The sequence below is a fragment of the Ascaphus truei genome, unplaced genomic scaffold (genome assembly GCF_040206685.1).
Source record: "Ascaphus truei isolate aAscTru1 unplaced genomic scaffold, aAscTru1.hap1 HAP1_SCAFFOLD_193, whole genome shotgun sequence".
Lineage (NCBI taxonomy): Eukaryota > Metazoa > Chordata > Amphibia > Anura > Ascaphidae > Ascaphus > Ascaphus truei.
Genome location: NW_027454834.1, coordinates 79,116 through 105,242, shown reverse-complemented (window position 1 = coordinate 105,242; position 26,127 = coordinate 79,116). Strand labels below are relative to the sequence as shown.

The following is a 26,127-nucleotide window of genomic DNA, read 5'->3' as shown; positions in this document are numbered from 1 at the left end:
GCTTCAAATTGAGACGACATAGGCTTTTAAAGGCCTATGACGTCACATTTTCGTCATGGTTCCCACGGCCCTGATTGGGCCGTGAAAACCATGTGTTTTGGCCAATGCAAAAAAAAATGATGACGTCACTTAAAGGCAATGAAAGCACAGCCAATCAGAATGGCTTTGCTTCAATTGCCTTTAAGATGACGTCATTAAAAGAAACATGGCCGGCCTCACATGGTACGGCAGCCAATCAGAGCGTGGGAACTCCATCCCAACTCTGATTGGCTCTAGTAGACCATGTGACAGAGGCTTGGGGAAGAACGGATATGACGTCATTGAAAGCCTGTCACATGGTACTAGAACCAATCAGAGTAGGGATAGACTTCCCACGCTCTGATTGGCTACCGTACCATGTGAGGGCGGCCATGTTTATTTTAATGACGTCATCTTAAAGGCAATTGAAGCAAAGCTATTCTGATTGGCTGTGCTTTCATTGCCTTTAAGTGACGTCATCATTTTTTTTTTATCGGCCAAAACACATGGTTTTCACGGCCCAATCAGGGCCGTGGGAACGATGACGAAAATGTAACGTCACAGGCCGTTAAAAGCCTATGTCGTCTCATTTTTAAGCCAGACGTCAAGGAAGAAGGACCTCCAGAGAAGAAAGAAGACCAGGGCGTGGCAGCAGACGGGAAGAAGACCCCGGAAGAAGATAGAAGAATACAGATGAAGATGGATTAGAAGTAGAAGACCCCTGGATTGTCGTGTTTTATTATTTTAATGTTTATTATTTTCTGGTTTATTATTTTATGGGTTCCTGTTCGTGGATTGGTTCGTGAGTAAGCTGTTCAACGGGAGTCGGTGAGTGGGTCAAGTAATGGTAAGTGAACTAAAGAAATGTATTTAATGTAACTGTGTTTTTTGTTGCTTTTTACATGTGTTTTTTTTTTTTATTGTACATCATTTCTTGCCACTGTATGTATGTATGTATGTCTAGAGAGATATATACATACAGGGTAAGAAATGATATTGTTTTAAAACCTTTCTTTGTACTATTTTAAATGATTGTGGCTATGCTGCTATGCATAGATGTGTGTTCAATGTATTTTATAATTAGATAGATGTAATTTTTGGGCTTCTATGCTGTACTTTAGGTAATGGTGAGGCTTGCTTTATTATATTGTAATTGTTAGTGTCCTATTTTGTATGATGGTAACTTGTTCTCTTTAACGGTTGCTATAGTTAATTGTGTAATTGGTATGGATGCTATTTTAATTGTTTTGGGATGTAATTCATGTATGTTAATTGATTGATGGGGACTTTATTGGATTACATAGTATACTTCTTTTGATGTAATGCTATTTTATTTGAAATATTGCATTGTTAACATTGATTTGCAGCGTCTACATGTAGCTTACATTTTATGCAGCATATTTACAATGTAAATGCAATGTTTTAAGTGGCATTTGAGACTTTGGATTGGCATTTGATTTGTTTACGAAATAGCATTGTATTTCATTGAGGATGTTATGGATAAGTGGTATTTGTATTGGAGCATGTTTTTGTTAACCCGGAGACATTTATTTGTATATTGGTTCATCATGTGTGTGTGTGTATATATATATATATATATATATATATATATATATATATATATATATATATATATATGTATATATATATATATGTGTGTGTGTGTGTGTGTGTGTGTGTGTGTGTGTGTGTGTGTGTGTGTGTGTGTGTGTGTGTGTGTGTGTGTGTGTGTGTGTGTGTGTGTGTGTGTGTGTGTGTGTGTGTGTGTGTGTGTATATATATATATATGTATATATATATATATATTTTGTTTGTTTCTTTTATTTTTATTGTATTTTTTCATGATGAAGCCACTGTACAAAGGAATGTGTGTAGGGTGGGTATGTGGCCAGGATGGCTTAACCCCTTCATTACCTTTGCAGTTAGTATTCTATAAGGTGATGAAGGGGTTCATTGATACTGCACCGACACACTTTATTCGAGCAAATACCCGGTATGTACCTGGCAGATACCTGGAATGCGCCGCTCCTCACCTCTGACAAGCCCCGTTGCATTTGCCTTCCCAGCCTGGGTTCATGCCTGGCTGATGGGCGGCTGATCTGTTAAATGATAATGATTAGGATTTAATAGGCTGCAATGCTTCGCGTGTCTACCAGATGGCATAAATTCATGAATTGTAATGCAGTATATATATATATATACTGTGCAGTATTGCAGCCAGCGGGAATAAAATGCTTCAATCCCTGCCTGGAAAATAACTCAATGCACTCGGGCAGAAAACAGTCACAAACCTCAATACACCCGGGTATACCCGAATTCGTGGGACTAGCCGAGCTCGAATAAAGTGTGTCGCCAGTGTATGTGAATGTCATTGCAATGTATTGGCTATGTATATATTTTGGCAACGGACCACAAGGATGATGCTGGCGACGGGGCCCTCTTATTGATGAGGTTAGTAGAATTTTCTTTATTTTACTATGGTATTTAATGTGTTTAATAATGGCCAAATAATGTATTATCCCTACGTGGATAATAGTTATTTGGCACATTATTGTACGGTATGTGTTGGGGTGGGGGGAGGGGGTATTGGCCCCAAGGGTATGTGGGTAGGCCTCCCTTGTGGGTAGTGGGTGAGGGTGGTTAGGCCTCACGGGGTGGGAGGTAGTGGGGTAGGGTATGTGGGTGAGGGTGAAGTTAACCCCTTAATGACTGTAGCGGTTAATAACCGCTATGGTGATTAAGGGGTTAGGGGACATTACATTGGATGTTTTTATTCTTGTGTCTGTTTTGCAGAAGCGGATGGGGCATTAGCAGGATGAAGATGAGGATGGCCTTCATCGTGGCAGCCGGACATGGGTGAGTGCTACATGTATTTAATGTCTTTATTGTTCTGTATGTATTTTAAATGGACACATGCACTATTATCCATTTGTGGATAATATTCATTGTGCCCATTACTATACTGTATGTTAGGGTGGTATAGGTGTTGTTGGTGTAATATATATATTTCTTAAATATATATATTTCTTTAGTTAGTGTGGGGCTGTTGTGTGTGTTTTCTTTTTATTGTGGGTAGCGGGGGTGGGTGAAGGTAATGTGTGGGTATTATCTTCTACGGTTGTGAAGGGGTTAAGCGCACCCGCAACCCCCCGCAAGCCCTAAACAAACAACACGGGCCAAATACCCCCTTCACCCACCCCCGCTACCCACAATAAACCTGGCACGGCTGTTTAACCCCTTCATTGCCTTAGCGGTTAGCCGCTAGGGTAATGAAGTAGCCTTTAAATGCATTTTTCCTGCCTCGGATGCATGCCGGGGGGGTCCAGTGCTGGTATTAATGGTATCAGCTCCGGAGACCACCGGCATCAATCCCAGCCAGGAAAAAGGCCAGTAATTTTTCTAAGTGCCGATCCGCCACTCATCAGCAGCCTCTCACCATCAACTTGCCAACTTTTTCTTGCGTGGCTGATTCGCCAGAAAAACGCCATTCTAGAGTGGCGAATAGCTCCGCTAAGCTACTCGCCACTACTAGAATACAGCGTGGCAGAAAATGTTTCTATTTTAGGTGGGGGAAAAAAAACCGCCAACCAAACTGGCGTTTTTTTTTGATTCTCGCCACTTTCTCGCCCCTTACTGAATAGGGGTAGCCATTTTTGGCGGGAAAGTGGCGAGAATTGCCTTTCCGCTGCTTACTGCATGATGCCCTTAAAATCAGTTATCACTGCTTAGTGAATCGCTCCCAATGTCTGCCATGATGGAGCTGCGTGGGGTCCATGCTTCTGAATGGGACCCCCCACAGCGTTAATAATTTGTTACCACGACCAGAGCGGTTGCATGATTATGGTACCAAAGACATTAAAGCTTACATCATCTGTTCTACTTTTCACTTTATAATTATTTTTCTTTATTTCACTCTAATTTTTTGTTTTCACTAGCCTGCTTTGCCTTTCACCTTCTGTTCTTTCGCAGTCCTGTCTATAACTGTTCCTAAGCTGCCACTTACTCTTTTTAAAAGTTCATCTCATTATAACAATTCCCTTTTTTATTTAGGGGTTTAGCCTGGGGAAGGGTGTCTTTGCTTTTCCCCCTAGACATGCAATCACACTCCCTTTAGGAGCCCTAGGCCCCCACTGAGCAACCCAGTAGTCCAAGGAACTGAGGTACTCCCTGGGTGGGGTGGATGGTGAGGGAGGAAATATCGGAGGATGGAGACTTTTGGACACTATAATATCGTCACAGAAACACTTTAATTTTTTTTCCTCCCCTGCCTGTCATTTTCTAGTACCACCTGCGGTGGACTATAAATGGCCCACGTTCCCTATATTCTTCCTGACGGATCCAGCAGGACTGAAAGGACTTGAGTGATGCCAGGATTGAACCACCCATCCAAGTGGAATATTTGCTTTCCGGCACTGACAGGATATTGGATTTGTGAGCGTGAGACTGGAAATGGAGGAAATCTTTGGAGAACCGTTCGTAGAAACCATTGAAGAGAGAAGATCCTCCAGACAGAAGGATATTGTCGTACATTTCCTTCTTAATTTCAACTGGGACCTTCTTCATGCTCTTCAGAGCCATTTGATGAATGCTCATAACGTCTATCCCAGCCATGGAGGGTGGTTGGAATAACTCTTCTGGACACAGGAACCTCTCCTTTCCAATGGCTATGATGTGTCCATCTGGAAGTTGATAATCAACCAGGTATTCATTTTCAGGGAGTTTCAACTCGCCCTCCAAATCCACAGCCACATAGCAGCACTTCAGCTTGATGTCCTCAATGATGTGCCGGTCCTTCTCGCTGAACGAGTTTCCGGACTTCTGGAGGAGTTTCATCAGGTGGGTGGTGAGGTCTGTGCCAGCTATGTCCAGCCTTTAAGTGGCATGGGGAAGGTTGTAGCCCTGGTGAACGGGCACCGTGTGGGTAACACCATAGCCAGACTCCACCACCAGACCCCCGGTTTTGCCATAGGAGTGAGTAGACAGCACTGACTGGTAAGCAACATACATTCCAGGGCAGTTCATGGACTCAAAGACAACCTCCACCATCTTCTCCCGATTGGTTGTGGGGCTCAGTGGAGGGTCTGAAATCAAGAGGGCATGTTCCTCCAGAGGCACCTTGAGGTTATGGTAGTACATGTGTCTCCACAAAGTCTCGGCTGCGTCCCAATCCACGATGATGCCATGATGCACCGGTTCAACGATTCTCAGGTCCGGTTCCACCCAAGCTGCCTTCCCAACATATGAGGAATCTCGGATATTCTCAGTCCTCAAAGTCTTCTCCAAAGGGTAACCCACCACAGTGGCCATTATGCAGTTTGGCTTTGCTTCACCAGCAAAACCCGCCTTGCAGCTGCCAGTGCCAGTGTCAATCACCACGGCTGCTGTCTTCTTGACGGGGAGCTTTGGTTTGGGATCAGTTTCAGCCTCTGAAGTGTAGGTCATCCTGTCTGAGGGCCCAGGGGATTTGCTGGCGCCCTTGAATATTGAGCGTTTTCTGGACCCTGCTGAAGACTGAGATTTTGGGCTCCTTGGATACATTTTCCAAGCAAGGTCTAAGTGGACTTTGTCAATGTGAGAGAAGGTCTAATGGACTATCTGTTCGAGAAGATTCACCATGAGCTGGTGCCAAGATTCCAGCGATGTCATAAAGGGAATGATGTAATCATCTGATATTCTCTCTCTGAAGAATTATCTTACCCCATCACTTCTGTAAGTCTCTTTGCAATCTTAATGAGATTATGAAATGCCTCATGAGACTGCAAGGGTAAGAAGGCACCACTGGAGTTTGGTTACCCTTAACCGTTCTCCTGAAAAAAATAACATTGTTCTTACACTGTTCCTAACTACTGTGCTCCTTTACAGAGTAAATGTCCGTTTTCTCTGTCACTATTCCTTGCTTCTGTTTTTATAATTGTGATTATCCCTTTTCTGTCAATTGCTCTCGCCACTCTGTCCCTCTTTTACATCATGATAGTTGTGCCTTTTTTTCTGTCAGTGACCCCTTTATCTGCTCTCTAGTCACATTGCATATCCTCCTTCATATCGTCACTTTCCTTTTCCTTTGTCACTTTTTTTTTCATGTCATCATAAAGATGCAGTGGCGCTGGACTGTCCTCGCGTTTTAATTACACAAATAGACATCAAGAAATTAAAGCTGCAGTTCAGTCAATATCCTGCATGTGTGCTTTTTTAATCAATCACTTCTGTAGTAAGAAAAAATACTTTTAGCATTTTCTGTTTTTAAAAAAACAACTTTGAAAAAACAATTTTATTGTATTCTATTTTAACAGCCATTTGGTAAGGCACTGCTCCTTCATGTCCTGTCACAAGCCCTGGCACACCCCTTTGTCAGCCCTGCCCTCCCTCTTGCACATGTCAGTGCAGGAGTGCTCATGAATATTCATGAGCTTCCACTGACTGACAGAAGCAAATAAAAACATATGCCAGCTCTAATTATGGCACCAAATTTCGCCTATCAATACATAGAGAACGGGTTGACTGGCAGCTATACAGTTCTTTACGTAATAAGAGATTGCACACATGAAACTATTGAAGTAAAAAAAAAAAAAAAAATTTTTAAAAAGACTGAACTGCAGCTTTAAGGTAGTTAATACTGTACTTTCAGATTCTCCTCCCTATTAAAAGCAATCTGTGTCTGTCATGCTTGTTCCCAGGTTGGATTTTTCTGTTAGCCTGTCACCCTTTCATAACATGCAGTGATGGAATTGTCCTTGTTTAACATATAGGAGAGGTTAAGGAAGGGAGGCTGACAACTTTAATTCTAAAGGTTAGCGCCTCAAAAGAGCACATGGCACAGAGAGGAAGGATATAAATGTTGTGTGTGTCAACTTGAGACTGTCCCCTGGTCTCCACTGCTGGGTACAATGTCTTGCGCCCCCTTTTTTATATGTTAAGTGGTTTTACCGGCCCCGTTGGTTGACAAGAGTAAGTGGGAGCAGCAGAGTTAACCAACGATCGGAGCACTAGTTTAATACCCACCAGCACAGCCTCGCTGTAAATTTGGGTACAATGTCTGCCACAATCACGTTGCGTGGGGTTTAATCTTTCGGAAGGGACCCTCCACAGCGTTATGCCACCTGGGCCCCGATCGATGCTGTCACGGGACCGCGAGTGGCCGCGGAAACACAAACATCTACTACTAGTACTTCATCCACTACCAATGGGAGATCTGCAAACACATCTCCACAGAAACTATAATCCACACAGCATGTCAAAGAATCATAGAAGTAAAAGGATCATTCACCTGCAAATCAAGCAATCTAGTATCTCTTACTGAATTTATGACATTACCTTATATCAAGTATGTTGGGTTAACCAAACAAGCCCTCCATAAAAGGATGAAAAGATGCACCATATCTGACCTTAATACGAGGACACCAGTGGGTCAGCACTTTCCTACCCATACATTCATCCACTGATTATCTGTATTACTTCTGAAGGGTAACCAACTACACTAAGGTCAGAAGGTCTTTTAACAGTAGACTGTAAGCTACATAGAGGCTTATTCTATTGGTTTGGCCATGCATGAGTATCAAATTAGCGCTATCGAATAAGCCCTGTAGAAGGCAAGTTTTTTCCCACCACCTTGTCAGTCTAATCAACTTATTTACAAAGATTCAATCTCCCTTGAAGAAACCATTTTTACTTATTTACAGCTTATGTAAAAATGAGTCATGTAGAAAATTGGCACAACCATAGCGCTATACAGAAAATACATCAAAACTTCGAAAAGTCCCCTAGGTGAATACGATACCAATGAAAAGTATAGTCCAAAGTCCTGCAGCCCAGAAGACTTTAAGGTCTGTTCAAACTCCTCCTTGATTGAAATGCGAAAAATTATAGTCCTCCTTGGTGCTGGAACCTGGATTGATGATGCTGTTTTTCTCCAATAGATATAGAGGGAAGATAATACAGTCGTGCTTCAATAAAGTGATTTGATATATTGTTTATTATTCACCTTATAATTAATTTGTCTGAGTATTCCTGAACACTTATAAACAGAATCTTTCTATAACAAGTTAAGACAACTCCCCATGTTCTAAATGTATAGATCCTCTCTCCCCACTTGAGGGCAGTATGACAAAAATTAACTAGGATAATATAACCTCTAGGGTGGTGAGAGTGCCACAATACCTAGATATATCACTCGTACCCCTCAATTAACCCTTATATAAGCGGTGTGGGGGAGTTAACACTGAAGTCTATTGGTTCACCTAAATTAGTGAGATAGTACCACAGTGCAAAATATATCACTTATATGGCTATATACAGTAAACCAATGTTACTTATGTTATTGTTTTTTTCGGTTGAGTGGAACAAACATTTTTTTTATTTTTCCTTTTTTTTTCACTATCGCGTTATGGTTTGTAGATATTATTAGGTTAAATTGTGGTAATTTTAATTTATTTTAATATTTTAAATATGTTATTATAATTTATCATATATTAGGGTTATTTCACATCCTCTTTAGCGCTACTTAATTTTTGTGTTATGTTATTGTATATTGAAGTACTGTGGAAATGATTGATGATATGGGTTGCTCATACACTCTTCATGCATGATATGAAATATAAATTATAGATATCATAGGACAATACCGTTTAAAAAACTCTGTAATAAAAAACAGACCACAAACAATTGGAAATACACTCAAAAATTTCACACTTAAAAAGTGCGGTGTGAACATTCAGGCTGTCGCCAGCCCCTCTCTCCGGTTTTCCAACGTTTTAGGAGTGATGCCTTTTGGAGCCCCAATATGTCTGTACCCCCTAGATTATCCAAATGCACAATTCCTCCCACAATGTTACACTTGCATCCGCATTTACTGTGGTCGCAGGTTCCTGGGGGATTATCCTCAGACCACCTCTGATCGCGTCAGATGACACTCCTCCTTGGTACCTCCTCCGTGCTACGGCTCAGACTGGGGTTCCCTGTAAGCGTCCTCTCTCCTCACCGGTTCCAATCACAGTGAGATTCACCTGCTCACATCTGCACATGCGCACTGAGAACCATTCGCTTCGTCAGTTGGTCTGAGAAACGCGTAGGGTCTCAGTGTTTGTGGTCATGAAAAGTGTAAGAAGATATAGTTTTTATAAGTATCAGATGTTTCACCTTCAAGGGTATAAAAGGAATTGTCACCTGTGATACCTTTGCAGTCATCATGCAAGAATGCCAGTACTGTTAATCTGGTGTTTCTTGGGAAAGCTTTGTGAATTTTAATTCTAAAGCATCTGGGATGCCCTTTTGTCAGCTAGTCGTAAAAATTTGACTCAGACGAGAATCGTGGATCTCTTCCACATCAAAGGAATATGGACTATACGAGTTTGTGTCTGAAACACACAAGTCAGATCCATTTAGGAGAATAGTTTGCATGCGTGGATCTCATTTTTTTTCTCTTCGTGGCCCCTTAAATGACGCGTTACAAGACTTTTTTGCATAAAATTACAGGCAGTCCTCGGTTATCCGACACAATACGTTACTCAAAAGGGCGTTGGATAGCGAAAACGTTGAAAAGCGAAACACGTTTTCCCATAGGAACACTGTTTAAATGAAAGGATCCGTTCCTGAAGGCATTTTTAACACTAAAATACACCAAATATTTTACGCAGGCAATAAGATATGCAGCACACACATACATTATATAGTGTACTGTATATACTGTATTATATATATAATATAACATAATAAATAATATATTAGATTGTATAATATAATATTATATAGTATAATAAAAATATATATATATATATATATATACGCTCTTACGACGCTTTGCAACGTTGTTTGTGTGAATAAGCTGTATGCCGTCCCAAGGCGTGCTCCAAAGTAACAACAGGAAAAATTTGGTAGAAGAAATTGGGCACCGCAAACACTGGATGACGAGGCTGATCTTGGATAATAAAAGATCACTTTATTGAGGCATAGTAGCCAATGTTAAAAAGCTCAAGGTATCCCCTACAGCACTTGTACTTCTTTAGCAGCCTGCAGATTCTCTTCCTACAGAGTTTGCTGCTTCTCCTCGGCATTCTGGAGGTGCGTACGCAGACCTTGCAGTTGGTTCTGCAGTCGGTGCTCTGCTTCAAAGTTCTCATCTTCCAAAAGTTTCTTTATTTTTTCAAGCTCGTGCAGCTTTTAATTATTTTTATTGACGGGGTCTGTCAAATCAGAATTTTCTTCTTTCAGTCTTAAATTTTCTCTTTTTACAATCTCTGTAATATTCAGGGCCTCCTTGTAGTCCCCCTTCCATTTACACACTTTCGCTTTGAGACTCCTGGTCTCCTGGCGTGAGACTTCCATCTCTAGGTTGAGGGTCTGAAGCTCCTACTGAGAGACTTTAAGATCCATATTAAGACTGAGGATAGTTTTTTGAGAGATGTCCAGTTCCTTAGTGAGACTGTGAAGTTCCTTTTTAGAGACTTCCAGTTCTGTGCGGCAACTGCTGATCTCTTGGTGTGAGGCATCCACTGCTGTGCGGAGAGTGTGAACCTCATTCTGAGAGACTTCCACCTCTCTATGGCAATTGCAAACCTCTTGCTGAAAGACTGTAATCTCTTTCAGTGCCTCCTCATATTTCTGCTTCAGATTAGCAATCAGTCTATCAGATTTGCTCTGTTTTTCATCCATGGCGGTAATAGTAGCGTTTTCTGTATCTAGATCTGTCCTTAGATCCTCCAAGTCGGTCCTGGATTCAGAGTAGATTGCGAGAACAGTCTTTTATAGCTCAGCATTATCTTCCCTCTCCAGTTTCAATTGTTCCCGGAGCAGATCACAGTCACGTCTGGCAATTTTCAGGGCCTCTTCAGGGCTGGTCAAGGGATCGTCACTCATTGATTCCGGTTCTGCTTCCCTGGTATGGTTGGTTGAGGGTTTCTCACTATTAGCACCGGACAAACACTTCTTTGGGGTACACGACTTCTGCCTTGGGCCCTCTGGATATTCGGTCATCCGCGGGACTAATTATCAATTTTCTCTAGGCTGCAGGGCATCTCGGACCCCCTTTTCCTCCGCTGGATCTGCAGAGGTGTCTGTTCCTTCCACGGTAAGTGAAGACCCTTTTTTCTTTTTACGCCTTTTTGTTTTGGACGACTCTGTCGCATCAGGGATACTGGGGTCAACGTCTTTATTTGAAACTTCAGCAGCTTTACTGTATCCGCCATGTTTTCCTTGCAGTTGCGTTAGGGACCCCATTGGAGGTCTTAAAACCAAAATACTTGTTAATTTTAATGGAATTTGTATAAAATTGTTGAAATGTGTGTGAAGTTTAAAAATAGATTTAATAAGGCTCAGACAAAATTATCTCATAAAAGAATTAAGAAGCATGTATTTACCGGCAGTCATAAATTAACCCCTGATAGGTAGGGTTATTAATCTAAGTATACATGATTGTTCTAGTTTAAATCCAATTCTGAAAGACAATGTAATGTGACTACAGAACATTAAATATGTAAATCTCATCCATAAAACATCGTAATTAGGGCTTTATTAAACACAGCCCGCTCCAATTAGACTTTGATTACACAGGGGGCCTATATAAAACTCAGAGACCCCCTCTACGTCAGCATATGAGCCTGAGGAAGCCGATGACTCGGCGAAACGCGTAGCTCTAAGTTCTAGCTGAATTTGGCCCAACGTGGCTCCCGTAGCCGGATCAACCAAGCAGCAATTGCAGACAAGGAGGAAAGGTTTTTTTCTCCTGCATCACGGACGCGTGATCGGCAAAAATGGCTGCTTAAACTGTATCCTGGACTGCACGAGGAGGCCAGGGGTCCAACCTCTATGTATGTATGTGAGCCCTGTTTTATTAATTGCTTTTAAACTAATAAATGTGTTTTAAACCCCACTGACAACGTGCCTCACTTTCTCCAACTACCCCCCCTAATACCACCACTGGGGAGAGTCCCCATCTGATGCCCAAGACCGGGGTTAGAACCCCATGCTGGTTGCAAATAAAGAAGAGTCTACACTGGGGGGAGATGCGGATGGGTTAATTTAACCCCAAAGTTACCAATTTCCTGCAAGGACTCACACTCGGCCGTGTGAGTACAGATATATTTATATATTTATTTCAAAACCCTCTGAACCACCATAACCTGTTGTTGGAAGTGACTGGAATTGCTTAAAGAGACCATATTACCGTGTCCGCTTGCACATGGCCGTGTAAGTGTATTTAAAAATCTCACCAACCCCCAGCAACATTATTGTAACCACAGTAATTTTATTGTTTTTTATTCTTATATGTTTTTCTAATCCCACGCTCCCCTATTGCTTGTATGTTTCAGTTGCGTTAGGTGGCGTAAATATTCAGAGATCTGCTGTTCCCGCTCTTGCTCCTGCTGATCACATTCGTCATCATAGAGAGCGGTATTTTGGGTTGGTACCGAGTTCAGGTACCCCCACCATTCTTGGGGTGTTTTGTGGGTGTGACTCGGTTCGGGTTCCCCGTAAGAGATGTCTTCCTCCTTATCGGACCGGAAGGGCCACTGGGCGGCCATTTTAAATTCCCAGGTTTTTTTTTTCTTTCAGCAGTGATGGGGTAGACTCTGGTCAAAGCATCAGTCCCTTGTGTGGGTCACCGTCTGTCGCAGTTCTCCCAATCCAACTGTGGCATTGTGGCTTTCTTCAGTGCAGTGTAGATTTCCTGCCTGGATGTGTAGCCCTTTAAATCTGGTCACTGCTGCATGTGTTTTGTTGCTCAGGCTGTTTGCAGGAACTATGCAGGCAAAAGCATAACAATTTTCACAGGCAGTCTCCGGGGCCCCTTTGAACTTCAAGGGCCACCTCTCATCCCACTTCTAACACCATATGTAAGAGACGTGTTCAGAGGTACGCAATGGAGACTGTTTTAAGGTGAAATTAAAATAAGGCTTTATTGCTTGTTTCCTTAAATAGCACAGCAAACATATGAAAACAACAAACACCTATCCTTGTTGTGTAAGGGCTAACTTACTTCCCCAGTCCCTATCTGCAGGGCTGGAGGGATAATCCCATTACCACCCTATTGCCCAAAGTCTCAAGAGATACCTTAAAGCAGGTGACCCCTTCATGTCAGTCTCTGGTAGGTTCCTGGGTCCCCTGTGTCCAGGAATATAAGTCTCTGGGTGTCTTGATCTCAGCACCCCTTTGTGCTCAAGACAGTGTCTGTGTGCAGGCTTCTCTGCTTTCCTGTGTCAGCTCCAAATGGCAGCTCAGGAATCTCCTTTCCTGTCTCAGAACAGGCTATTTCACAGAGCTATGATTAGGCAGGTGGAGTTGGCTGATTGCAGGTGTGCAATTAACCGGCACACTGCTGGATCAGAGGTAAGTTTCTTAACAGGGGTAAGTCCCTGTTACAATAAGGCTGAGCAGGTTTTTATTGAAATAAGAAGTTTATTTATTGATTGTCAGATATGACTAGTGGGAGAAAAACACAGTTACAGGTTTCACTCTAACACCCCAAATAAACTTAGCACATTTTAATAAAGAAGAATAGAAAAGTATAGGCTATTAAAGCTGGTATGTTTTAAAATGTTATATACTGTTTCCATGAAACAAAGTAGGGTCTTCCCACTCCTAGCCACCTGGGCGTTGGTGCCGGTCGGTCTAACCCTTGGTCCTAGATGAAAGGGACACCAGATGGTTAGAGGTGTGAACCATTTGTTAGCAAGAAAGGCTAAGTGGAGCACCCACATCCTCAGCTCAAAGGGTCCATGTGGCTTAGCCCAGACAGAGTGGAGCCTTGCACCGTGGGGGGCAAAGGGGCAGAGAAGAATATTTTGCGGGCCCCTGGGAACATGCAGGTTTTTGGGAAACCCTGTCTAGTCGCCTCAGATTGGTTGCTAGGGGATTGGCATATATAGATGTTTATCCAAGAAGGATAGAAATAATTCCTCTCTTTCCACTCTCTATAGTATTGTATGTAGAATACGTATATACATTTATATTAGAGGCTATTGCATCGGTGAGGACTGTTAAAACCAAAAATAATAAAATTTTATTACATCAAGAAAACTTATAGTGACTGTGTGAAAATATATTTTAAAAAAAAGGTTTAAAATTCCTGTTCACAGAGGGATTGGTGGTAGGAGACTCTATATTGTTTTTCAGACTGTGAAAAACACATGAATTATGTGTGTCTGTATACTTAAGTAATAATCCCTGAAGGACAGGGCATTATTGGCCAGTAATGCCCTGTTCTGAGGGGATTATTACTAATATAGTCTAAATGTAGGCTTATTTCATAAATACTAGACACTTTTGTATAGTTAAATAGATTTTTTTTATTCAAATAAAATGGTAAATACATGAAACCACCCACACACAGCAGCTCACACACAAATTGCTGCTACACACACACACACACACACACACACACACACACACACACACACACACACACACACACACACACACACACACACACACACACACACACAAACAGCACACCACACACAACACAGTGCCTCTACACACACACTGGAGCTCTAGACACACAACACAGCACCTCCTCTACACTCACTACACAGCACCTCTACACACACAGCAGCAGCTCTACACACACAGCAGCTCTACACACACACACAAACTCTGCTGCTACACACACATGCTACACTCAAACACTGCTACTGACACACACACACACTGGAACTCTATATACACACACACATAAACACAGTAGCTCAATACACACACACACACACACACACATCAGCTCTACACTTACACAAACTTCTGCTACACATACAACAGCACAACACACACACACACACTACAGCCACAATAAAAAATGCAGCCACTTACTAAACTTTGCAGACTCCCCCCCAGCTCTAAACACAACACAGCACCTCTACACCCCCCCCCCACACACACACACACACAACACTGCACCTCTATACACAACACACTTACTTCTTTGCAGTCTCTCTCCCCTCCAATTCAACTGAATCTGCTCAGAAAATCTCAGTCAGCTCTGAAGGGGGAGGAGTCAAACCGTGGGTGATACTTTTTGACCAATCCCCTGCCATGTCTCACAGCTTTTACTTAATTCAAACCAATCCCTTGCCCTGTCTCAGCTGTTCTGAAAGCTGATTGGCTGGAAATAAACAGATTGAAAACTGCATTTTGCAAACTGCTGAAATTCAGGGCATTACTGTGGATAATGCCCTGAATTTTAACCAATCAGAGAGCAGGGTTTTCAATAATGCCCTGAATTTTACTGCTTTAACCTATAATCTTAATATATAAAATCGAATGGTTAGTGAGGTTAGTGCTATCTGCGGTGAATCTGATTGGTCCTCAGCCTCTGGCCAATCAGATTGCTGTGTGTGACGTCACCCAACTGCCACTCTCTTCCCCCTCGGCTCGCCACACACACACACACACAAACACACACACACACACACACACACACACACACACACACACACCTCTCTCCCCGCTCCAAATCACCTCTCCCCCTCCCCAGCGGCATCACCTATCCCCCTCCCCGCTCCAAATCACCTATCCCCCTCCCCGCTGCAAATCACCTCTCCCCCTCCCCAGCGGCATCACCTCTCCCCCCTCCCCCCTCCCCGCTCCAAATCACCTCTCCCCCTCCCCGCTCCAAATCACCTCTCCCCGCTCCCCGCTCCAAATCACCTCTCCCCCTCCCCGCTAAAAATCACCTCTCCCCCTCCCCAACGGCGCTCAAACTCACCTCTCCCCCTCCCCAGCGGCATCACCTCTCCCCCCTCCCCGCTCCAAATCACCTCTCCCCCCTCCCCGCTCCAAATCACCTCTCCCCCTCCCCGCTCCAAATCACCTCTCCCCCTCCCCAGCGGCGCTCAAACTCACCTCTCCCCCTCCCCAGCGGCATCACCTCTCCCCCCTCCCCGCTCCAAATCACCTCTCCTCCCTCCCCGCTCCAAATCACCTCTCCCCCTCCCGGCTCCAAATCACCTCTCCCCCTCCCCAGCGGCGCTCAAACTCACCTCTCCCCCTCCCCAGCGGCATCACCTCTCCCCCCTCCCCGCTCTAAATCACCTCTCCCCCTCCCCGCTCTAAATCACCTCTCCCCCCTCCCCGCTCCAAATCACCTCTACCCCCTCCCCGCTCCAAATCACCTCTCCCCCCTCCCCGCTCCAAATCACCTCGCTTCCCGCAGCTGCCACGCGGCGCGTAAGATGGCGGACCCCCTTCCTCCCTCGCGGCGCCGAGTCAGAAGATGGCGGCGCCCGGAAGTACAGGTAGGTGTCGCTCCCCCACCTCCGGCGCCAAACGGAACTGAGAAAGGGCGCATCAACTGAGACGTGTGTGTGTGTGTGTGTCACTGTCCACTGCCCCCCCTCCTGTCCATTGCCCCCCACTCCTGTCCACTGCCCCCCACTCCTGTCCACTGCCCCCCACTCCTGTCCACTGCCCCCCACTCCTGTCCACTGCCCCCCACTCCTGTCCACTGCCCCCCACTCCTGTCCACTGCCCCCCCCCTCCTGTCCTCTGCCCCCCCCTCCTGTCCACTGCCCCCCCCCCTCCTGTCCACTGCTCCCCCCTCCTGTCCACTGCCCCCCCCTCCTGTCCACTGCCCCCCCCTCCTGTCCACTGCCCCCCCCTCCTGTCCACTGCCCCCCCTCCTGTCCACTGCCCCCCCCTCCTGTCCACTGCCCCCCCCCTCCTGTCCACTGCCCCCCCCTCCTGTCCACTGCCCCCCCTCCTGTCCACTGCCCCCCCTCCTGTCCACTGCCCCCCCTCCTGTCCACTGCCCCCCCCCCCTCCTGTCCACTGCCCCCCCCTCCTGTCCACTGCCCCCCCCTCCTGTCCACTGCCCCCCCTCCTGTCCACTGCCCCCCCTCCTGTCCACTGCCCCCCCTCCTGTCCACTGCCCCCCCCTCCTGTCCACTGCCCCCCCTCCTGTCCACTGCCCCCCCTCCTGTCCACTGCCCCCCCCTCCTGTCCACCTCCCCCCCTCTCCTGTCCACCTCCCCCCCCTCCTGTCCACTGCCCCCCCTTCCTGTCCACTGCCCCCCTCCTGTCCACTGCCCCCTCCCCCCCTCCTGTCCACCTCCTACCCCTCTCCTGTCCACTGCCCCCCCTCCTGTCCATTGCCCCCCCCCCTCCTGTCCACTGTCCATCCCTCCTGTCCACTGTCCGTCCCTCCTGTACACTGTCCATCCCCCCCCTCCTGTCCACTGTCCGTCCCTCCTGTCCACTGCCCCCCCTCCTGTCCACTGCCCCCCCCCTCCTGTCCACTGCCCCCCCTCCTGTCCACTGCCCCCCCTCCTGTCCACTGCCCCCCCTCCTGTCCACCTCCCCCCCTCTCCTGTCCACCTCCCCCCCTCCTGTCCACTGCCCCCCCTTCCTGTCCACTGCCCCCCTCCTGTCCACTGCCCCCTCCTGTCCACCCTCCCCCCCCTCCTGTCCACCTCCTATCTCTCTCCTGTCCACTGCCCCCCCTCCTGTCCATTGCCCCCCCTCCTGTCCACTGTCCATCCCTCCTGTCCACTGTCCGTCCCTCCTGTACACTGTCCCCCCCCCCCTCCTGTCCACTGTCCGTCCCTCCTGTTCACTGATGAAATAAGTTTAGTTATATATTTTCTGTATTAAAAGTAGAATAGCAATACAAGTATATACACATGTATTATATATATTCAGCACCCAACTGGTTAACATGTTATAAGTTCAACATGCTGCTTTCATGCTGCTTTCATGAAAGGCTCATGGTCAGCTTGGAAATCAGAGTTCACATATGGTTATAATTGTATAAACAGTATGTAGGTATCAGTGTCTCGGGGTCCTGTCTGCCAGCAGAAGGTCCCTAGGGGTTTTTACCTCCTAAGGAAATCAGTCTGTTTAATCAGGAGAGAAAGAGACATTGATTGATGAGTTCTTTGTTCAGAAAAGTATAAGAATCATGGGTAATGTAGTTTAAACTACTACCCTTCTGTATTTTGAACTGACAAGTAAGAGTATGTATGTATCTTTGCTATGTAAAAGCTTATTGAAGATTGAAAGCTGATTGAAGAATAAACTGCTGATATATTTGAACTGAAACTGAGTCCTGATTTTCTGAAGAAGAAACTTTTGTAACATAATGGTGGAGAATGCAGCGGGCATGGACTAACAGCTAAAAGGAATAAAAAGGTGAGAGTTATCGTGTCTCCCAAAAGGAGAGAGGGTTTCCATAGACCTTATTCCTAGTCTGTAAACGTTGCCCATGAAGATCCGGAATTGAAAGACTTCATTCAAGGAAATTGGTTCCAGTTCAGGAGGAAGATTTGGTATACCGTGAGGATAAAGGAAAGACGTCTGTTATTTTGTGAAGTACAAAGACCAAGGAAAGAGACAAATCAGCAACCCAAGGTCGCCTGGTTACTTCATTTGGGCCCGGAATAAGGCGGGGTGTCTCTTGAGCAAAGATACAGAAGAAAAAGGGGTGCTATATAGTGGAGGAGTGCACGCTTCCACTTCAGAACCCCTGTAACGGTACGTTATTCGTTACTTACATACTGAAGGAGGGTAGTCACGATAATCAAATTTAAAGTTTTTTTTAGTCCATATATTGATTATCGTTTGAAAATGGACTGGCTTAAGAGAAAAGCCTCCAAATATTCTTTGGATACCAACATCTCTGGGGGTAATCCTTTGGATATTTGGGATGATTTTATGTTGTTTGTCTTAGATGGAATTAAAGAAGTAGAAGGGAGAACATTTGAAATGTTTAAAGATGAAAAGAAAGTAGGCTTGTTAGCTAAAGGTTTTATAGATACTTCAAATGCAATGCAAGAGTGTTATAAAAAGGAAAGTGATGGTTGTATTGTATGTACTCAGTCTAAAGACAAGAGGGATATATTGATGGGGGCAATAATGGGTGTAACCACGAACAGTACTTTAAATATGTCTACACCACGTGGTCCACAATCTATGCCTCGCTTGTCTAGACTCAGTACTCCAAGAGTACCTGCTTATAATCAAATGTCTGATTTAATGAGTAAAATAGTAAATGCCATTGACAACCTAGATCAGGTTCTGGATAATATGACTGTTATTGAAACAGTTGAGACAGGTACTTCAGAATCTGCTGAGGAGTCACCTCAGGTACAAAAAATGAAAGTGCGTATAGGACCATTAAAAGAAGCTCTTGGTCAGAATCGCCTCACTGTTGATCTACTGCGGGCAGCAGTGCGAGCTTTGAGTGACGATGCTGAAAAATTGCAAGAGGTTCAAAAAGACACTATTCGCAGTGTGGGTGATTTAATAGACCGCACTGAGGTATTGTGGAAAGTTACTGATCCTCTATCACAGGGAATACAAGTATTAGAAGGTACTAAGTATGCAGAAGAAAAAGTTAATTGGGATTTGCTAAAATCTGATTTGTCCAATCATTTGCATACTGTGACAGGCTCTTCTAATTTGGACAATCTAAAAATGTCCAAGTTGGTAAAAGACTTTCCTAAGTATGATGAGAAAAAAGGTCCATTTTACAATTGTGGTATTTTTGAAGGAGAAATAACAAAAAGAGGGTTTGACAATGTTGATGCATACAAAATGTTGTTAATTTGGTTACCAGCTGCCCTTAGTTCATGGGTAAAATCTAAATTTGAAACAATGATACAAAATCAAATTTTGCAAGATGATGAGGCACAGTGGGGAAAAGGAGATGATGATGAAGTGTTAAAAAACATTTTCCCTTCTGAGACTCAAAGATTGCTATTGGTAGTACAGAGTGCTACGGGAGTTGAGAGACTGCTCCCTAATGTTCTGGACTCTTTTAAAATAAATAAAGAGGATGACATGAGAGTTTGTGCTAGTATGTGGACTAAGGCATGGTGTTTAATAAATAGCAAAGATCCTGCTAAAATGACAAAAGATGATGATAAGCAATGTGTTATTGAATTTGTCAGTAAAATTCAGGGGTTATCAGATGTAGTAAAGTTTAGAGCATTTGACTCACCTAATGTGGATCATGCTGCATCACAGATTTTGGAGGCTCGAATGCTTTTTCAAAATAAGGGCATGGAAGCAGCCAAAGTCTTTGCTTATCAAGGTTTTGAGGATGAAGGATTTGGTCAAGTATCTTATGTAGCATCAAGAGGTAGATCTGCTAACCGTGGGGGGTTCAAAGGCTCTCAGGGAAAAGGGCAGGGATGGAACAATCAGAGAAATCAATCTGCTGATAATGCACAAAATCAGGAGTGTGTGTGTTTTTACTGTAATAAACCAGGTCATTTTAAAAGAAATTGTTACAAGTTTCAGGCAGACCAGGAAAACAAGGGTAAGGAAAATGGGCTTAACCCAGCATACAAGAAACAGGGACATGCCCAAACTTACAATAATCAAGTACAGTCAGTGCATGCTATCAGAAGCGAAGAGAAAAATGTCATTCCTTCCGCTCCTTCAGCATCCACTTGTACTATTAGTGAATACCAGGCATGCAGGGATGAGATCATGTTAATAAAGGCTCGTATGGATGAGGCTGATCAATGCAAGTCTGGTGAAAGAATTGTAAAGGGATTAGTTGCTTCAGCATAGGGGTGTGGTCCTCCCATTGATCCTTTGTCGTACCTTACAGAAATTACTCTAGGGGGAGATGGCAGACCATATATACAAGGAACAATGGAGGGGAAAAGACTGGAGTTTTTAGTGGACACTGGGGCTTCAGTGTCTCTCACAAAAGAGAATATAGCCATAGATGATAGCAACACATCTATTACATTATCTTTGTGAAGCATTGATGCAAGCAGGCTTAAAATTGAACACACAAAAAGTACAGCTGCTGCAGTCAAAAGTTGCTTTTTTGGGAGTGGATATTACAGATCAAGGTAAATCTCCACGACAAAAACGTGTAGAAGCAGTACAATTATTACCTAGGCCACTTACAATAGGTGATCTTCGGAAGTTTCTAGGATTAGTTAACTTCAGTAGAGAGTTTATCATGAATATGGCAGGAATTGCCAAACCATTGTATGATCTTTTAAAAGGTTCACAATTGCAGGACACGTTACTCTGGACAGATGTAACTGAGCAAGCATGGGTTCAGCTTAAACGGGAACTCAGCCGAGCCCCAACATTAGCTGCACCTGTGATAGATTCACCTTATATCATACAGTGTCATGCAGGGAAAGAATCTATTTCTGCAGTGCTTTTGCAAAAACAATACAAAGAAGAGAGGATATTGGGATACTTCTCTCGCTTAATGACACCAGTTGAGAAGGGGATGTATGAATGTGTTAAACAATTAATGGCTATTAATTGGGCTTTAGAAGCAATGGAACACATAATAGGATTTGGGACTATTATAATCCAAACACCACATACACCTTTAAAACTTCTCCAGTCCCGCACAGACATGGCAGTACATTCTGCTAGATTAGCTCAGTGGGTATTAAAATTACAGGATCGACTCTTAACGGTAGAGAGTTGCACAAAATTTGTTTTACCTGAGCTAATGAATTTTTCTGGGACTCCTCATGATTGTCAGGAAGCAGTAGAGGAAGAGGCATGGTCTCCATTCTCCAAACAAATGAAGCCGGACGGAGTATCATTGTTTGTAGATGGGGCACGCTTTTTCTATGAAGGGCAGTACAAAACAGGTTTTGCTATTTTGAATCCTGACACGCAAGAAGTCTGGAAATATAGACTTCCTGGAGGGATGTCAGCTCAAAGGGCAGAATTAGAGGCAGTTAAGAAAGCCATCAATATGGGTTATGAACACTGTAACATCTTTAGTGATAGTGGGTATGTAGTTAAATCACTTACACTACATTTACCTGTATGGTCCAAGCGTGGTATGGTGGACTCTCAAAATAAACCATTGGCTCATGGTGTAATATTGCAAGAACTCTTTGATCAAGCTGCTAAAACACCTGACAGGTGTAGTATCATAAAGGTTAAAGCGCACCAGGTCACAAAAGATTATGAGTCTATCAATAACAATCTCGTAGACAAAGCTGCTCGAGAAGCTGCTTTGGTAGGAGAATTGTTATATCCTGAACACATAATTCTTGCAGTTACCCTTAAAAGAGAAACACTAGGAGAACCAGTTGCAGATTTAAAGCTATTGCAACAACAGCAGGAATCTATGTTAAAAAGGGACTATACACTACATAAAGAAACAGGCTTATGGGGATCCATAAGAGATGATGGTACTCTGTCCATATGTTCCAAAAGGGATCTTAAAGGAACTAATTCAATTCAATCACTGTCAATTGGGTCATATAGGAATTCAATCTTTAAAAGAAATTATCATGGCTAAATTTGAGGGTGAAAATATTGAAAAAAGGTGTCAGGAAGTATGTGAGGAATGCTTAATTTGTGCTCAATTCAATCCAAGGCCCAAAGGACAGAGACCTGTATTACAGCGAGTGCCTTTGGCAGGTGGTCCCTGGGAATCGATTCAAATTGATTTCATAGGTCCTTTACCAGCAGCTCCAGGAGGGCTACAGTATTGTCTTGTAATAGTGGATATATTCTCCAAATGGGTAGAAGCTATTCCACTAACCAACAATACTGCTCTAAGCACAGCCAAAGCTTTGTGGAAAGAAGTGTTTTCAGTTTGGGGATTTCCAAGAGTAATTGAATCAGATAATGGGCCACATTTCATAGGTGAAATTATGAAATATTTATGTTCCCTGCTGGGGATCCAGCAGCGGTTTCATGTCCCATATCATCCGCAGTCAGCTGGGATAGTTGAAAGAATGAATAGAACATTGAAATCAAGACTTAAAAAGATGTTAGCAGAATATGGCAAACATTGGGTTAATCATTTACCAGGAGTTCTTATGTCTATTCGAGCAACACCCAATGCAAGAACACGGTTAACTCCTCATGAGTTAATGACTGGAAGGCGGATGCCTTTAGTTTTTCCATCAGAACCTCAAGTTTCGGGACCATTAAAGATGGCCACCGAGCATACTCAATGGTTATCTGTATTGCAAGGTCAGTTAGCTAAACTTTTACATTTTGCGGCAGAAAACATGGCTCCTAGAGAAAATGGGGATGTAAAAGTGAATCCAGCTTATAAATTTCTTCCAGGAATGAAAGTTATGGTAAAAACATTCAGGAAACCTGGCCCATGGCATGCAGGTTGGGAAGGACCTTATACTATTCTTAAGAAAATGGGTCAAACTGTTCTACAAATACAACGTGTTAATACCAAACCAAAAGCAAGTGCTTCCATGTTAGTACATATTGATCAATGTAAGCTAGTTATGAAGGTCAAGGGTTAAAAGAACAATGATACTGTTTTAGTTTTTTTATGTTACAGATGACTTTTAACATTGGACAATGGACTGTACGACCATTTGGATATGAAGCATTTATGATGCAGGAAGGGTATAAGCGAATACCTGATTCAGAACAATGTTCAGATGAATTCATTCCAAAGAAACTTTTACCAAAGAAAGAAGCAAAACAACGGAAGATCTGGAACTGGGGGACCTCAGTATACAGAACAATGACATTATTATTATTATTATTGTGCAGTACAATGGTTTCTTTGGGGACAGCAATGGAATGTGAAGAACAAACTAATCTTGTTGAATGTATGAAATATCCTTATGAGTGTGTCTTAACAGGAGTTTTAAGTGATAATAGCAATGATACACGGTTTTGTAGAAGGATAGGAGGGGTTAATCAAATAATCCAGGGAGTAGTAAGAGTGAATAATATGGAATGTTGAAGTTTTAATAGGACAAAACTAGTAATAATTAGGTTAAACATGACAAAAACAAATACTAACATTTGGGCAGACTATGATTCTCAAGCAAATTGTTTAATTACAAGATCAGCTTATAAGAAATGATACTTACAGTATCAAAGAGGGGCTTGATGAAATAAGTTTAGTTATATATTTTCTGTATTAAAAGTAGAATAGCAATACAAGTATATACACATGTATTATATATATTCAGCACCCAACTGGTTAACATGTTATAAGTTCAACATGCTGCTTTCATGCTGCTTTCATGAAAGGCTCATGGTCAGCTTGGAAATCAGAGTTCACATATGGTTATAATTGTATAAACAGTATGTAGGTATCAGTGTCTCGGGGTCCTGTCTGCCAGCAGAAGGTCCCTAGGGGTTTTTACCTCCTAAGGAAATCAGTCTGTTTAATCAGGAGAGAAAGAGACATTGATTGATGAGTTCTTTGTTCAGAAAAGTATAAGAATCATGGGTAATGTAGTTTAAACTACTACCCTTCTGTATTTTGAACTGACAAGTAAGAGTATGTATGTATCTTTGCTATGTAAAAGCTTATTGAAGATTGAAAGCTGATTGAAGAATAAACTGCTGATATATTTGAACTGAAACTGAGTCCTGATTTTCTGAAGAAGAAACTTTTGTAACATTCACTGCCCCCCCCATCCTGTCCACTGTCCCCCCCCCCCCTCCTGTCCACTGTCCGTCCCCACCCCCTCCTGTCCACTGTTCATCCCCCCCCTCCTGTCCACTGTTCGTCCCTCCCCTCCTGTCCACTGTTCATCCTTCCCCTCTGGGGAACACCAAGGGAGAGAGAAGGGAGCGGGAAATTTTACTCACGGCCAACGCCAGGTCTCTCTCCCCCTCGCCGCTACAACTCACCTCTCTCCCTCCCCGCCGCCGCTCCAACTGGAACACATGGCGGCACCCGGAAGGACCCCCTTCCTCCCTCGCGGCGCCCAGTGAGAAGATGGCGGCGCCCGGAAGTACAGGTAGGTGTCGCGTGTGTCGCTCCCCCACTTCCCCACCCCCCCACTTCACCCCCCCCCCCACCTACCCCCCACCCACCTCCCAGAGCACGCTCTCTACGGCTCAACATCCCCAAGGAGCAGGAGGAGGGCGGCAGGGACTTAATGCTGCTAGGTGAGGAAATGCAGGGGGAGGAATCCATGCCTTTGAGGTGCCCCCCCTTGCCTTTGACGCCCCCCCCTGCCTTTGACGCCACCCTCCCCTCTCCCTTTCACGCCCCCTCCCTTTGACGCTCCCCCCTCCCTTTGATGCCCCCCCCCTCCCTTTGACACCCCCCCCTCCCTTTGATGCCCCCCCCCTGCCTTTGACGCCCCCCCTGCCTTTGACGCCCCCCCCTGCCTTTGACGCCCCCCCCTGCCTTTGACGCCCCCCCCTGCCTTTGACACACACCCCCCTGCCTTTGACACCCCCCCCTGCCTCCGGCCAACGCCGGGTATACACACACACCTCCTACACCCCCATCACACTCACCTCCCTCCCCGCCGCTCATTCACCTCCCTGGTGCTGACCCACCTCCCCTCCCCGCCGCTGACCCACCTCCCCTCCCCGCCGCTGACTCACCTCCCCTCACCTGACTCCCCTCCCTGGTGCTCCCCTCCCCCCCTGGTGCTCCCCTCCCCGGCGCTCCACTCACATCACCTCCCACACACTGACTGACGCACACACACGCACACTAACTGACGCGCGCGCACACACACTGACTGACACACACACACTGACTGACACACACACACTGACTGACACACACACACACACTGACTGACACACACACACACACTGACTGACACACACACACACACACTGACTGACACACACACACACTGACACACACACACTGACTGACACACACACACTGACTGACACACACACACTGACTGACACACACACACTGACTGACACACACACACTGACTGACACACACACACTGACTGACACACACACACTGACTGAAACACACACACTGACTGACACACACACACTGGCTCACAGACACACACTGGCTCACACACACACACTGGCTCACACACACACACACACACACTAACTGACGTGCGCACACACACACACACTGACTGACACACACACTGACTGACACACACACTGACTGACACACACACCGACTGACACACACACACCGACTGACACACACACACCGACTGACACACACACACCGACTGACACACACACACCGACTGACACACACACACCGACTGACACACACACACCGACTGACACACACACACCGACTGACACACACACACCGACTGACACACACACACCGACTGACACACATACACACCCCCACACACACACACTGACTGCCGCACGCGCACACCCCCACACACACACTGACTGCCGCACGCGCACACACCCCCCCACACACACACACTGACTGCCGCACACGCACGCACA

General features: G+C 44.6%; 1 long non-coding RNA gene and 1 pseudogene across 1 annotated transcript; one reads left to right on the top strand and one right to left on the bottom strand.

Annotated features, from left to right (window-relative positions):
• Positions 1 to 4,296: 4,296 nt before the first annotated feature.
• LOC142477093 (actin-1-like) lies at positions 4,297 to 5,594 on the bottom strand (annotated as a pseudogene).
• Positions 5,595 to 17,561: 11,967 nt separating this feature from the next.
• LOC142477091 (uncharacterized) lies at positions 17,562 to 24,296 on the top strand. Its single transcript, XR_012792176.1, has 2 exons — positions 17,562 to 18,471; positions 23,252 to 24,296. It is a non-coding gene; the product is annotated as an uncharacterized LOC142477091 (long non-coding RNA).
• Positions 24,297 to 26,127: the final 1,831 nt, after the last annotated feature.